This window comes from Schistocerca americana, chromosome 7 (assembly GCF_021461395.2).
Source record: "Schistocerca americana isolate TAMUIC-IGC-003095 chromosome 7, iqSchAmer2.1, whole genome shotgun sequence".
In the NCBI taxonomy this organism is placed as follows: Eukaryota; Metazoa; Arthropoda; class Insecta; order Orthoptera; family Acrididae; genus Schistocerca; species Schistocerca americana.
This window is the reverse complement of record NC_060125.1, coordinates 395,648,741-395,660,944: the sequence shown is the minus strand read 5'-3', so window position 1 is coordinate 395,660,944 and position 12,204 is coordinate 395,648,741.

The window sequence follows — 12,204 nt, the reverse complement described above, 5'->3', positions numbered from 1 at the left end:
TGAAGGGGAATAAAAATTTGGAATTTACCAAATAATGATCGCCAAGAGTTACCCCTCTATATACTCTTATGTCATGTATTTTTATCCTTGTTTGCTGTTTAATTATAATATAGTCTATTATTGATTTTTGATTCAATGTATCTTTATGCCATGTGTATTTATGTATTTCTTTATGTTGATAAAAGCCATTTAATATTTTCAATGAATTTTGTTCACAGATATCAATAAGTCTATTACCATTATCACTTATAACATTTTCTCCAAATGGTCCTATATTCATTTAAACAACGATATATGTTATTTATTTGTTTATGTGTATAAAATTCTCTGTATTTCATGTGAAAACATGCAGAAGCCACTAATTTGAATGTTCGAAACCATAATGTGGCATAACCACTAACATAATGATGATGACTTAATGTACTCTGCAGGGATGCACATGAGCTGTAGCCCTGCAGTCAGCGACGAGATTAGTACCACGATTTCATTTAATTCTACAAGGACGATTTTAGCCCTTTTGTGTAGAGTAGATTCTGTTGTACTCAATTATTATCGTGTTGTCATATTTTTGCTCATACGTTTGTTGTGTAATAGGATAAACGCATGCATACAGACCGTAACTTTGCTTGATAATGACCATCATTGATCCATTTGAATGTCTCAGAATCAATGGAAATTAACACTGTACAACATACTCGGCACGTATAACCCGGTGTGATCAAGTGATCATAATTTCAGTACAGGTCGTTATATAATCATGAAACATCACTGGTTGTAATGACGAAGACCATGTAAACGCGTATCAGCGTTGAAAATTTTGTCTGAAGTATTCATAGTAACAAAGTCTAAAAACGTTAATAATATTCCAATGTAAAGAGCAATACTTACTTGTTGATTTGATAACGGAAAGTACAGTGATAAAAAGATGCCTACTTATGCTGGAAGATATAGCTGCTATGGACAGTGTTGTCAGCAAGAAATGTGAGTGGACTGATTACCCATATTATGGCGTGCAATTACTGAGTTGAAAAACGCTCTATGAGTGGCATGAGCATCTTAACCTGAGCGTTAAAGTACTAATTAATTATGTATAACTGTTACTCAGAACTAGACTAAGAGCAATTTATAAGCCAAAGTCAACACGGTGATAAATGTTTCAGGAGCAGACTGTACTGAATCAGCGCACAACAATTCACATCGTCACGCCGCTGCTGTGAGCATCACGATATACGACGAATGGAATAAATAAACAAATAATAGTACATGCATCGTTGGCGGACGCTCAGCATTGTGCAATTCAGTGATGGAGTGTGTTTTGGTCCTATAAAACGAGTGCACGAAAATAGCCATATCTTCAGAACCTAATGTGTAATATACGTTGTTAGTACAGTCACATACAGTCGTAGAAACTACAGACAACAGGGAGTGAGGTGTGAAAGAGAAACGCTAATTTCCTTCCTTGCAGGTAGTTCGGTACAGTCTGTGTGGACTAAAGCTATTGTTCGTTATTTTATGATTATCCGACAACCTTAGACGTAGGAGAAGGTGTTACCTGAATTGCAGAGAACGTGAAGCGGCATACATTCCTGACCGCCATCTCAATGCCAAACCGCACCGGTACCTGCTAAAGCGGTGTTCCAGACCGCCACATGACGTGGGCTGAAGACCGTCATCAAGACCATAATCGTTGGGGTTGGGTTTGGTTGTTTGGGAGAGCAGACCAGACAGCGAGGTCATCGGTCTCATCAGATTAGGGAAGGACGGGGAAGGAAGTTGGCAGTACCCTTTCAAAGGAACCATCCTGATATTTTCCTGGAGCGAAAGGCCGGACGCGGGATTGAACCGTCGACCTCACGAATGCGAGTCCAGTGTGCTAGCCACTGCGCCACCTCGCTCAGTACCATAATTGTAATCAAGCAAGAAGAATATACAGTAGCAAAACTTCATTGTAAACTTGTGTTCAAAACAAGGACACTGCTGCAAAAGATGCAATTACGTATTAACCTGAAAGCTATTTCAGAACTATTGACGAATGATATTCGAGGAAGAATGTATAAAACTTGTATGAAACTGTATAATTGGACCGATAGTTATATGTGTTTTTTTTTTTGCTTTCAAATTTGTTTTGAAAATTTACCAATGAAAATGTATGTTTCAATGATCATAACGCAATGAAAATTCTCAACCACATACGAAATTACCGGACACAATACTAGTCCAGTGAGTGCCGGCTGTAAGCTGTGTAGCGGTTTTCTTGCTGGGATTACCACGCCTGTGAACCCAAACGGGAGATGAAACATAGTTTACTCAGCAGGTCTATAAATCCTATTGTAGATTGTACTCGCATAGACTACACATGCACACTAGCATACAGCACGTTTAAAATCTTATACTAAGCAATAATATGAAAACAGTTTTTGTGTAGCGTTGTGCAAATTCTTGTATGTTTCTACGTATCCGTGTAATGATGAACTAATTGATAATTTATGTACGTCTCCACTAAAAATTTTTGTGAAATAGTTGCCTATTACGACATGAAAATTTCACACTAATGACATCAAAAGTTCACAGGCCAATGTACTGCGGCAATGTACTGTCTCCTAGTTAGGATTTACTGAAAAACCGACTGAATAATTTTTCATCTATGTGATAAACTGGAAGCACTGCAGAAAACGAAAGAAATCGTCTGAAGCAAGTGATTGAAGGTGATCAGCGACACTGATGAACAATTACATACGACTGTGCGATCTCTGATTCTGACTACAAAACACGTTAATAATTATTATTCTTTCCTTCTTTTATCCAGCGAGCAAAGACTGACTCTAGTTCTCTTAAGATTGCCGCTGGCGTATGCAAACGTGATTGTAATAGGTCTTATCGAAATATAGGTCTGTCAACAATAATTGTGTGAATTGTTTACTGAAGCGCTTTCAGAATACAGTAATATATTTGTTAATTATAAAACATTTCTTTTTGTGTAATATAGCTCCCTCAACTGAGATATTTAAGTTTATTTTAAGTAGCTTCTGTCGTCTATTATTGGCCTCCATTGCTATCGGCATAACAAATTTTGAATATTACGGCTCTTCAAACCTATTTACACATGAAAAAGTTCATTCAGCTTTATTCAAGGTTAAACGTAATCTTTTTTTAAATAAGTTGTACCGGACGTACGCTGCCAAGTGCGTTCAGCTTACCGTATTCACCTTCACAGTGAGCACGGAATATTAATTAAAAATACAGGGTGCTCGCAAAGTGAATATTAGCAACAGCTAAATACACCTTGCCATACAAACGAAACCATTTCCGAGTGAAATCCCTGAGAACGTCAATAATTCATGCTCTACTGAAATTTATTGCTCTGATGCGTGTAGGAGATATTTCCGCAAACCGTTTGCGCTTTTATTCAGAAATAGTGAAAAAGTCTAACGTAGAGTGAGAGTGTTGTTGGCTTCATAATTGTTTCTGAGTATTAATAGTGGTTTTCTGTAAATGATAGCAGTTTTTAGGGCAAGTATTAACGATAGTAAGTTTAACTTTCATTTACATTTGAAGAAAATTTAAAGAGCACTGAAAGCACAACACAAAACACTATGCAAACACCGACACGTCACAACGTCCCATCATGATTTACCTGTTGACGCATGCACAAGCACAATCAAGGAATAGCTGCCACGATCTTCAGGTATGTCATATTTTTCCGAGTTGAATTTGATGTACATGGGCTTTCTCAAACAAGTCAATACTTGTTAAATATTCGGGAAGCGTAACCAGGAGTGACGTCATCGTTATGTAAAGCGTGTCTTTGTTAAGGTGTTCATGTATGCTTGGTCAGCTAAGCTTATGGCAAGTCAAGACTTGTTGGTGCAGAAGATGCGTTTTGTACTACAGAATTTAATTAATATCTTAGCAAGCGGTCATTGTAATGTTCGGCCGACTTAGGAAAGTAGTCGAAATCGGTAGTTCAAATCACAGCGACCTACATGTCTTCATCATCATCAGTTATCTGCTATATTAGCAGGTCCTTTGTCTCTCCATTTTCTGCGATCCATTGCTTTCATCTTAAGGCTGCTGTATGTTGTACCTTCCATCATGTCATCCAGTATCTGGAATCTCTTCCTTCCTCGCTTCCTTTTCCCTTCTACATAACCTTATAAAACTGTTTTTATCAGTCCGTCATTCTTTCTTAATATATACCCAATCCAATTTCTTTTTCTTCTCTTTATTAGATCTAGTAACTGTCTTTTCTCTCCCACTCTTCTCACTACCTCTTCATTTTTTACTCCGTCCATCCAACTTATTCTTCCCATCTTCCGCCATGTCCAGATCTCAAAAGCCTCCAGCCTTTCTCTGTCTTTTTTCCTCATAGTCCATGTTTCGGCGCCATATAGAAGAACACTTCATACAAGACATTTTATGAGTCTCTTTCTGAGTTCTCTGTCCAGACCGCTGCAGAAGATTCTCCTTTTCTTATAAAACGCCTCTTTTGCCATTGCTATCCTTGTTTTAATTTCTGTGGTGCACTTCCAATCAATGTCTATCCTGCTTCCAAGATACTTAAAATTTTGCACATGTTCTAGTGTTTCTCCATTCAGCACAATTTTTATTTCCTTATTTCCTCCTATTGCCAATACTTTTGTTTTATTTGTGTTAATTTTCATTCCATATTTTTTCCGTTATTTGCAATGGTGTCCACCAAATCCTGTAATTCTTTTTCCCCTGTGGCTAGAAGGACCATGTCATCGGCAAATCTCAAGCACCCTACTCTTCTTCCTCCAATTTCTACTCCTTTGTCATCTAATGAGCATTGGTCAATCATATTTTCCAAGTACAGGTTGAAAAGAGTAGGTGATAAACAGAATCCTTGTCTTACTCCTTTCCTTAGTCTGATCCAGTTTGTACTTTCTCCTCTCATTTTAACCGAAACTTTTTGATTAAGGTACAATGAGTTTATAAGTCTTCTGATTTTCCAGTCCACTCTCTTTTCCCTCATAATAGTCACAAGCTTGTCCCAAACCACATTGTCAAATGCCTTTTCTAAATCGATGAAGCACATATATAGGTCTCTTCCTTTTTCAATAAACCTTTCTCCCAAGATTCGTAGGAGCCCTATTGCATCTCTGGTGCCTGTATTCCGTCTAAAGCCAAACTGCTCCTCGCCGAGATTCTCCTCTATTACTTTCTCAAGTCTTTTATTAATTATTCTTAACATCACTTTGGCTCCATGTGAAATGAGGCTGATTGTCCTGTGCTCGCTACATTTCTTGGTTCCTTGTTTTTTTGGTAATGGAATCATTACTGTTGTCAAAAAGTCCTCAGGCCATTCACCACTGTCATATATTTTATTACATAACCTCAATATTTCTCTTATTCCATTGTGGTTCAAGCATTTTAGTATTTCTCCCGGTATTGTATCTGTACCTACTGCTTTACCATTTTTCATTGCAGCAATGGCAAACTTTGCTTCTTCCATTATGATGGTCGGTCGTTTCTCTTCATCACTTACACTGTTGTGTGATTCAAGTTCCAGAGTTTCTGGTTTGCTATTTGTGTCATATAGTTCTTTTATATGTTCTTCCCATCTCTGGAGGACATCGTCACGATCTTTGTACACTACCTCTTCGTCTTTACTCAAAATTTCCATAGTAGCACTTCCTGCTCTGTTTTGTTCCCATGTCATAGTCTTTACTCTGTTGTATAGTAAGTCGTATCTTCCCTTCCTGTCCAGTTCTTCAATTTCATCACATTCCTCTTTTAGCCATTTTTTCCTAGCCTGCTCTGTTTCTCTTCGCAGTTCGTTATTTAACCTTCGGTATATCTTTATTGCATCTTCAGTGTTCTTGTTTTTCAATTTTCTTCTCTCCTCCATCTTGGAAATCATTTCTTCTGTGACCCATGTTTTTTTGGCCTTTTCCCTTTTACATATCCTATATTTTGCTGTCCTGCTTTAATGATTCCTTCTTTCAGCATATCCCAGTACTCGTTGGCATTATCAGGTGCTTCTTTGTCTCGTAATGTGTTTAGAAAGTCCCGAGACAGCATTTCTGTAATTTTTTCTTTGTTGGACCTTATCTTCTCTAGATCCCACTTCTTCACCATTGTCGCCTTTTTCAGTTTTTTCATTCTTATTTCTATTTCTGCCATAAGTAAGTTTTGGTCACTATTAATATCTGCACCTGGTAATGTGTGCACCTTCTTGATTCCATTCCTGTATCTTTCTTCTACCAGTATAAAATCGATTTGGTTTCTATATTTATCCCCTGGTGATTTCCAAGTGTAGAGCCTCCTCTTATGGTTCTTGAACCATGTGTTTGCCGCTATCAGCTGCCTTTCCCTGCAGAAGTCAATTAACCATTCACCTCTGTCATTTCTCTTTCCAAGACCATGACTGCCTACTACGTTTCCCTCTTTCCCCTCTCCCACAACGACGTTCCAGCCTCCCATTACTATTTTGCAACATTTTTTATTTTCGTCCATTATTCTCTCTATTACATTGTACGTTTCCTCTACAATTTGGTCATCATGTTCCGAAGTTGGCATATACACCTGGACAATCAGTAAATCTTTTTGTGCTCCTTTCAGCCTTACACCAATAACCCGGTCATTTGCATAGTCTACATATTCCACACATTTAGCCAATTCCTTTGTCATAATCATTCCTACTCCATTAATTCCTTTTACTTCTCCTCCTGAGTAATAGAATACATATTCATCTGACTGCAACTCTCCATGTCCATTCCATCTTACCTCAGCGACTCCTACGAGGTCCATATGATTCTTTTCCATCTCTCTTTTAAGGTTTTCTAGTTTTCCTGCTTGTAGCAGAGTTCTGACATTCCAGGTACCAATTCTCGTTTTGATTTTTTGCCTCCTTTCAAGTTGTCCCCCCCCCCCCCCCGGAGATCCGAATGGGGGACTATTTTACCTCCGGACACTGATTTAACATGACAGGAAGCCATTTTTTGTGCATAAAATGGAGACTGCATTATGCAGGGAAGATAATCTGCGGTGGTATTCCGTTGCCTTCCGCAGTTCTGGAGACCGCCCCTAACATAGGGTACAGACGCCTTTTGCAGCCGCCCGCTCCGGGTCAGACGCTGCATGAGAAGTATAGGTTGGAAAATGAAAGACCCCCAGCCCTCGAAACCTAATAGCGTCAGGGTCGGAAAAGAACAAGAGCTGGCCGAGGGTGGCCAGATAGGAAAGATAAAAGTGAGGAGCCTGGCATAAGTAAGTGGAAGCAATGCCAGGACTCAGCTCGGGGCCCCGTGGTCGCCAGCCACGTATTACTAGGTGTGACTCCCTGAGGCCTACATGTCTTACCTGTCTTTTTTTTTTTTTACATGTCTTACCTGTATAAAAACGTATTGAATTCAGATGTTAAAACTATTCTTGAGTATCTCATTGCAAATAAATGACTATTAGTTTACATTATGTGCCACCATAAGGTAGCGTTATCAGTAGAAAATGAGAACTTTTCTACTGCATGATTAAATGTTGTATATGGTCCTAGCACACTACGAAAATAAGAAGTTTAAGTGATAAATCACATTAATGATCTCGCCGAGTGCGTCATTCTATTACGATTTGTGTGTTAAAGTGTCAGAAAATCTGAAATTAGCGAATAAACATACTATAGGTGGTTTTATTTGGTAGCCGATAATGTAAAGGAAAGTAGATACAGCCTGCAAAAATTTGGAGAGTTTTGGTGGCATAGCAGTCTTGCTCGATAGCTGGTTCTTGTACCACCTGTGGAACATAACCTGAGATCAAAACACATAAATAAGCTGCGTCACTCAGTCAATAACGTCAGCTATATTTGTCTACTGTAGAACATGATTCATTATCTTCCTCCCTCATAGAATGGTGCATGATCAGGTGATGAAACGTCGTTTTTGTACCTAGGTAACGTATCCTCATTTAGACCTAAGAGACTGCCCACTATGACTACTTTGTCAGCAGCGTGCAATTTTAGCCACATGTATTTAGTACTGTTATATAACGATAAAATGAGCAATTTAGTCTTGGAAATAACGTTGTGTCACTTCATTTGAGAGTCTCCAATTATGTTTTAGCCAGCAAGCGAATGTTAAATTGTATGTTAAATCTGTATTGCCAATAAGCGAACGATGAATTTTTTGATTAATAGCATAGTCAGTTTAGGTGTGGAAATGTGTAATTTGGGAGCCCATTGAGACTTCACCAAGTGAGTAACAAAAATCGAAATATTTTTCGACACCCAGTGCTCAATAACCATAAGTTTGATCGGTAGCGCAATTTATGTTTTGACAAATGATATACATAATTCAGATGTGTAAATAATTAATTTGGGGATGCATTGTGCCACTGACTACGTGGGATATAAATATTGACTTATACTCGTTGACAAGTACATCTTTTGGAGAACAAGAATGTCGTATCTGGGGTACAGACTGATTGGCTGCTTCGTTTTAGTAGTTGTTAAGATACTGGGTTATCATGGGGTGAGGGGGAAGGAGGGGAAGGGGAAAGAGTGTGGCAAAGACATCCGTTAGGAGTGTTGAGGGTGGTGGCCGGAAAGTGAGGAGCGAGGGTAGTGGAAGGGATGTAGGGGAGGGGTGCTGGTAAGGGTGAGGCAGGGTGAGGCAATGATGGCGTCATACATGGAACATCTAGCCAATGATCCAAATTACATTAACCAGTCAATATTGTCACTTACTGCATTGAAAGTTAGGTGGACAGATCAAAGTCATTGAATACATAATGTGTTCAAGGTCATGGTGCATTCAAGGTCAAATTTGGTTCCAAACCCTGTTGCCCTCCTCCTCCCGTCTTATGATTACACGTGATGACCTTTATGGAGAGCAAAAATTTCTCCCGCGACATTAAAGGATTCTCCAACAACGATAGTGTGAAACTCAGGTGCCTTTTTTTTGTCCACAAGATCCAGAAGACAGTAGGAGTAAGTGCCCAGATTTGTGCTTCTTTTCTTCTGGGTAGCGTTTGATGCAGTTCCACACTGTCACCTAGTGACTAAAATAAGACTATATGGAATACTATAACAGCTTAGAGATTTGAGTGAAGTTTCCTAGTAAATAGGACACAACACTTCATCCTTAAACCAGAGAAATCTCCAGACAGAAAAGTACCTTTGGGAGAGAGAGGGCTATAGATACATTGCTATTCACTCCACATAAATTCGTTGGTGGATACCGTCGAGTAGTCCAAGGAACTATTCAAGGATCATTCTTGTATATAGGGAAAAGTCAGAACCCCAGCGCAATTTAGCAAAGTCCAGTATGACCCACAGAGTAGCAACATTTGGTGTAGGGTTTGCCAGTTGACCCTCAACATGAACAAATATATACTTAAGGGAATAGCATTCTACCTTATGCATATACAGTCTTCTTTTCTAACATCCAAATATGTTGTGGTGAAGTTTCACCATCATCAATGGGTTCATTATTTGATTTCAAATAACACACAAAGAAATTTAGAATCATTAAACACCGAATTCTGAGACTATGGTATTTACATTGTATCAACATTAACAGAAAAAATGTATCTTAGTATCATGGACTGGTGAATACATGACTGACATTTGCTGTACAGCTGAAATTTTTCTCCTATTTGTCACCTGCAGTTAATCAGCATTTCCAATTTTATGTTATATACAGTCACTAATATATCAAGCAATGAAACTACTTCCTCTTCCCAGTTTACCAATGTTAGTTTATAGTACCGACTTTATCTCATGATTTGCTTTCAACAATGATTTATTGTTTTCGTCTTTAACTATCATTTGTTAGGTTATAGTGGCAGTTTTCGAAAATATTGTAGAGATATGATGATTATGAACAGATATTGTAAATTGATGAGTGATGGGGGCTGTATGTACAACTTTAATGTACTTGCTTTTGGTACGTGCTCTTTAATGTCTGTGGTTCCGAACTGTGGTTTTCAACGCCCACTGCGTGATTCTTTATCGGACATTTATCTGCTCTTCCGTCTTGTTTTTCTCCTATGGCTTCTTGTAGTGGTAATTTTCTTCTGCTACAAGTTCTTTTGAAAGGCAATCACATGAGGAGCTTGTCCTTTTGCGTACACAATATCTTGTCAAAAGAAGAAGTAATTTTCTTCTGTGATTAATTTCAGAGCATTTGTTACCTGTTCCTTCTGTAGTTTGGGTGTGTGATTTTGTTTCATAGGCATTGTTTGATGATGACTTTTGCGTCTGTGATTGGGAGGTTGGTGCATCTGAATGTATTATCTAATGATATGGATGTGACTGTTGTGCTTATGTTGATGTGTTTCATCCTCAGTATCAGCGCCACTGGATTGTATAAGCTTTTGTTACCTGGGAGTATATAGTGTGTCTGTAAATGTATGTGTGTGTGTGTGTGTGTGTGTGTGTGTGTGTGTGTGTGTGTGTGTGTGTATGGGTGGGTGGGTGTAGGTAGATGATATGTAGAATCACTTGTAGATATTAAAACTGTTCTCCTTATGAATTTTTGGTATAAACTTAGCACCTTGGTATTCCTCATTTTGTGGTTTTTGAATATGTGTGATACCTTTTTTAAGTTTCTGTGTATTTTTATGGCATTTTTTGTGTTTGTTCACCGGTTAACTACAGCATATTGTTGCCTTCTAGAAATTTTCGTGCTATGGTGGTATTGTTCTTGTTTCATTATGACCATATCAGTTTCTGTAAGGAGGATATTGTTATGTCTACAATTACCCATTATTTTATTGCATTTATTCTTCTTCCCTTTTGTATCTCGACTTATTTTAATTTTCTGTACCACTATCATGCATCTAATTTCTTTTGTTACACACAGGTTGAAGTTTGAGTTTTATTCTGCTCTTGTTATTTAGCTATTTTATTATGTGTTTCCTTTTATGTTGTTAGATTTTCAACTGCCTTGCGTGTAACATGTGTATAGACATTGTAATTAAGTTCTCTTTGTAACCATTTTAGATCTTGTTCTATGAACTGCATGCCATCGAGATTGACCAGTCGTTTATGAAATGTGTGGTTTGCATGGTTTCAGATGTTAACATATACTGGCGTGTTTCTTTCCATGTTTGTGTGTAGTTTTTGTTGTTGTTTTCCCCACATTCTTTCCATTAATGTTTCTTTATGCTACTTCACTGTTCACAACGTCATTAAATATTTATGAAATTTTTGTGTGATTTTTGAGTCCAAAATGAATTTTGAGCGGTTAAGCGTTCATTGGGTCATTCATGGAATGAAGATATTTTATTTCCTATTTCATCTAGCCAACTTCTGCTTCGTGCTTTGTATGGTGGGCTGCAGGTAACGTACTGTTTAAAATGATATGTGGAGGAAATTATAGACATGTGCTGCAGATCAACAGACATAAACACCTCCCAAAGTTTCCTCTAGATAAACTTATAACTGAAGAAAATTACCAAATATAAAAAGCCACGGTAGAAGGAAAAGAAGTGACAAATGAGCGTAAAACACTCTGCAATGAAAACTAATTCTCAGCACACTACATAAACCTAACTAACCTAAGGATATCACACATACCCATGCGCGAGGCAGGATTCGAACCTGCCACCGTAGCGGTCGCGCGGTTCCAGACTGTAGCGCCATCCCTGCAGGCCAGTAGACTACAAAAGACAAGAAGATGACACCCTAATTTTACTCAAAGATGACACCAGGAACACCAATAACTTCAAAAATTTGTTTAATAATGTACAAAAGTAAATACGTTTTGCAGCAATGACAAAAAAACAATAGTATTAATTGTCTAGAATTGTGCATATAAAACAGAAACAACAGGCACTGTTTCAAGACATACAGAATATAGACAACCTCCAGCAACACAATGCCTGCTGCATCATGTCACCCACATTTACACAAAAAAGCTGCATACAAGTCGATGATACACAGAACAAACAAAAACTCACTGAACAAAGAGGACAGGGAGAAAGAACTAAAATCATTAAGCAAACTGCAGTGGTCAATAACTTCCCCAGCTCAAGATAGACAGTATGCGGAGACAAATAAAAAAGAAAGAAATTCCTGGCTCTTTAGAAGGAACCAATAATAAAATCAAATGTATGGCTAGCATACCTTACATAGATAACATTTCTCAAAAAATAGCAAACCTACTTAGGTCTGACAATGTGAAAGTAGCTTTCTCCACAAACAATGAGCTACCACAGAAACTAGTCCACAGCTTAAACAATAAAAAG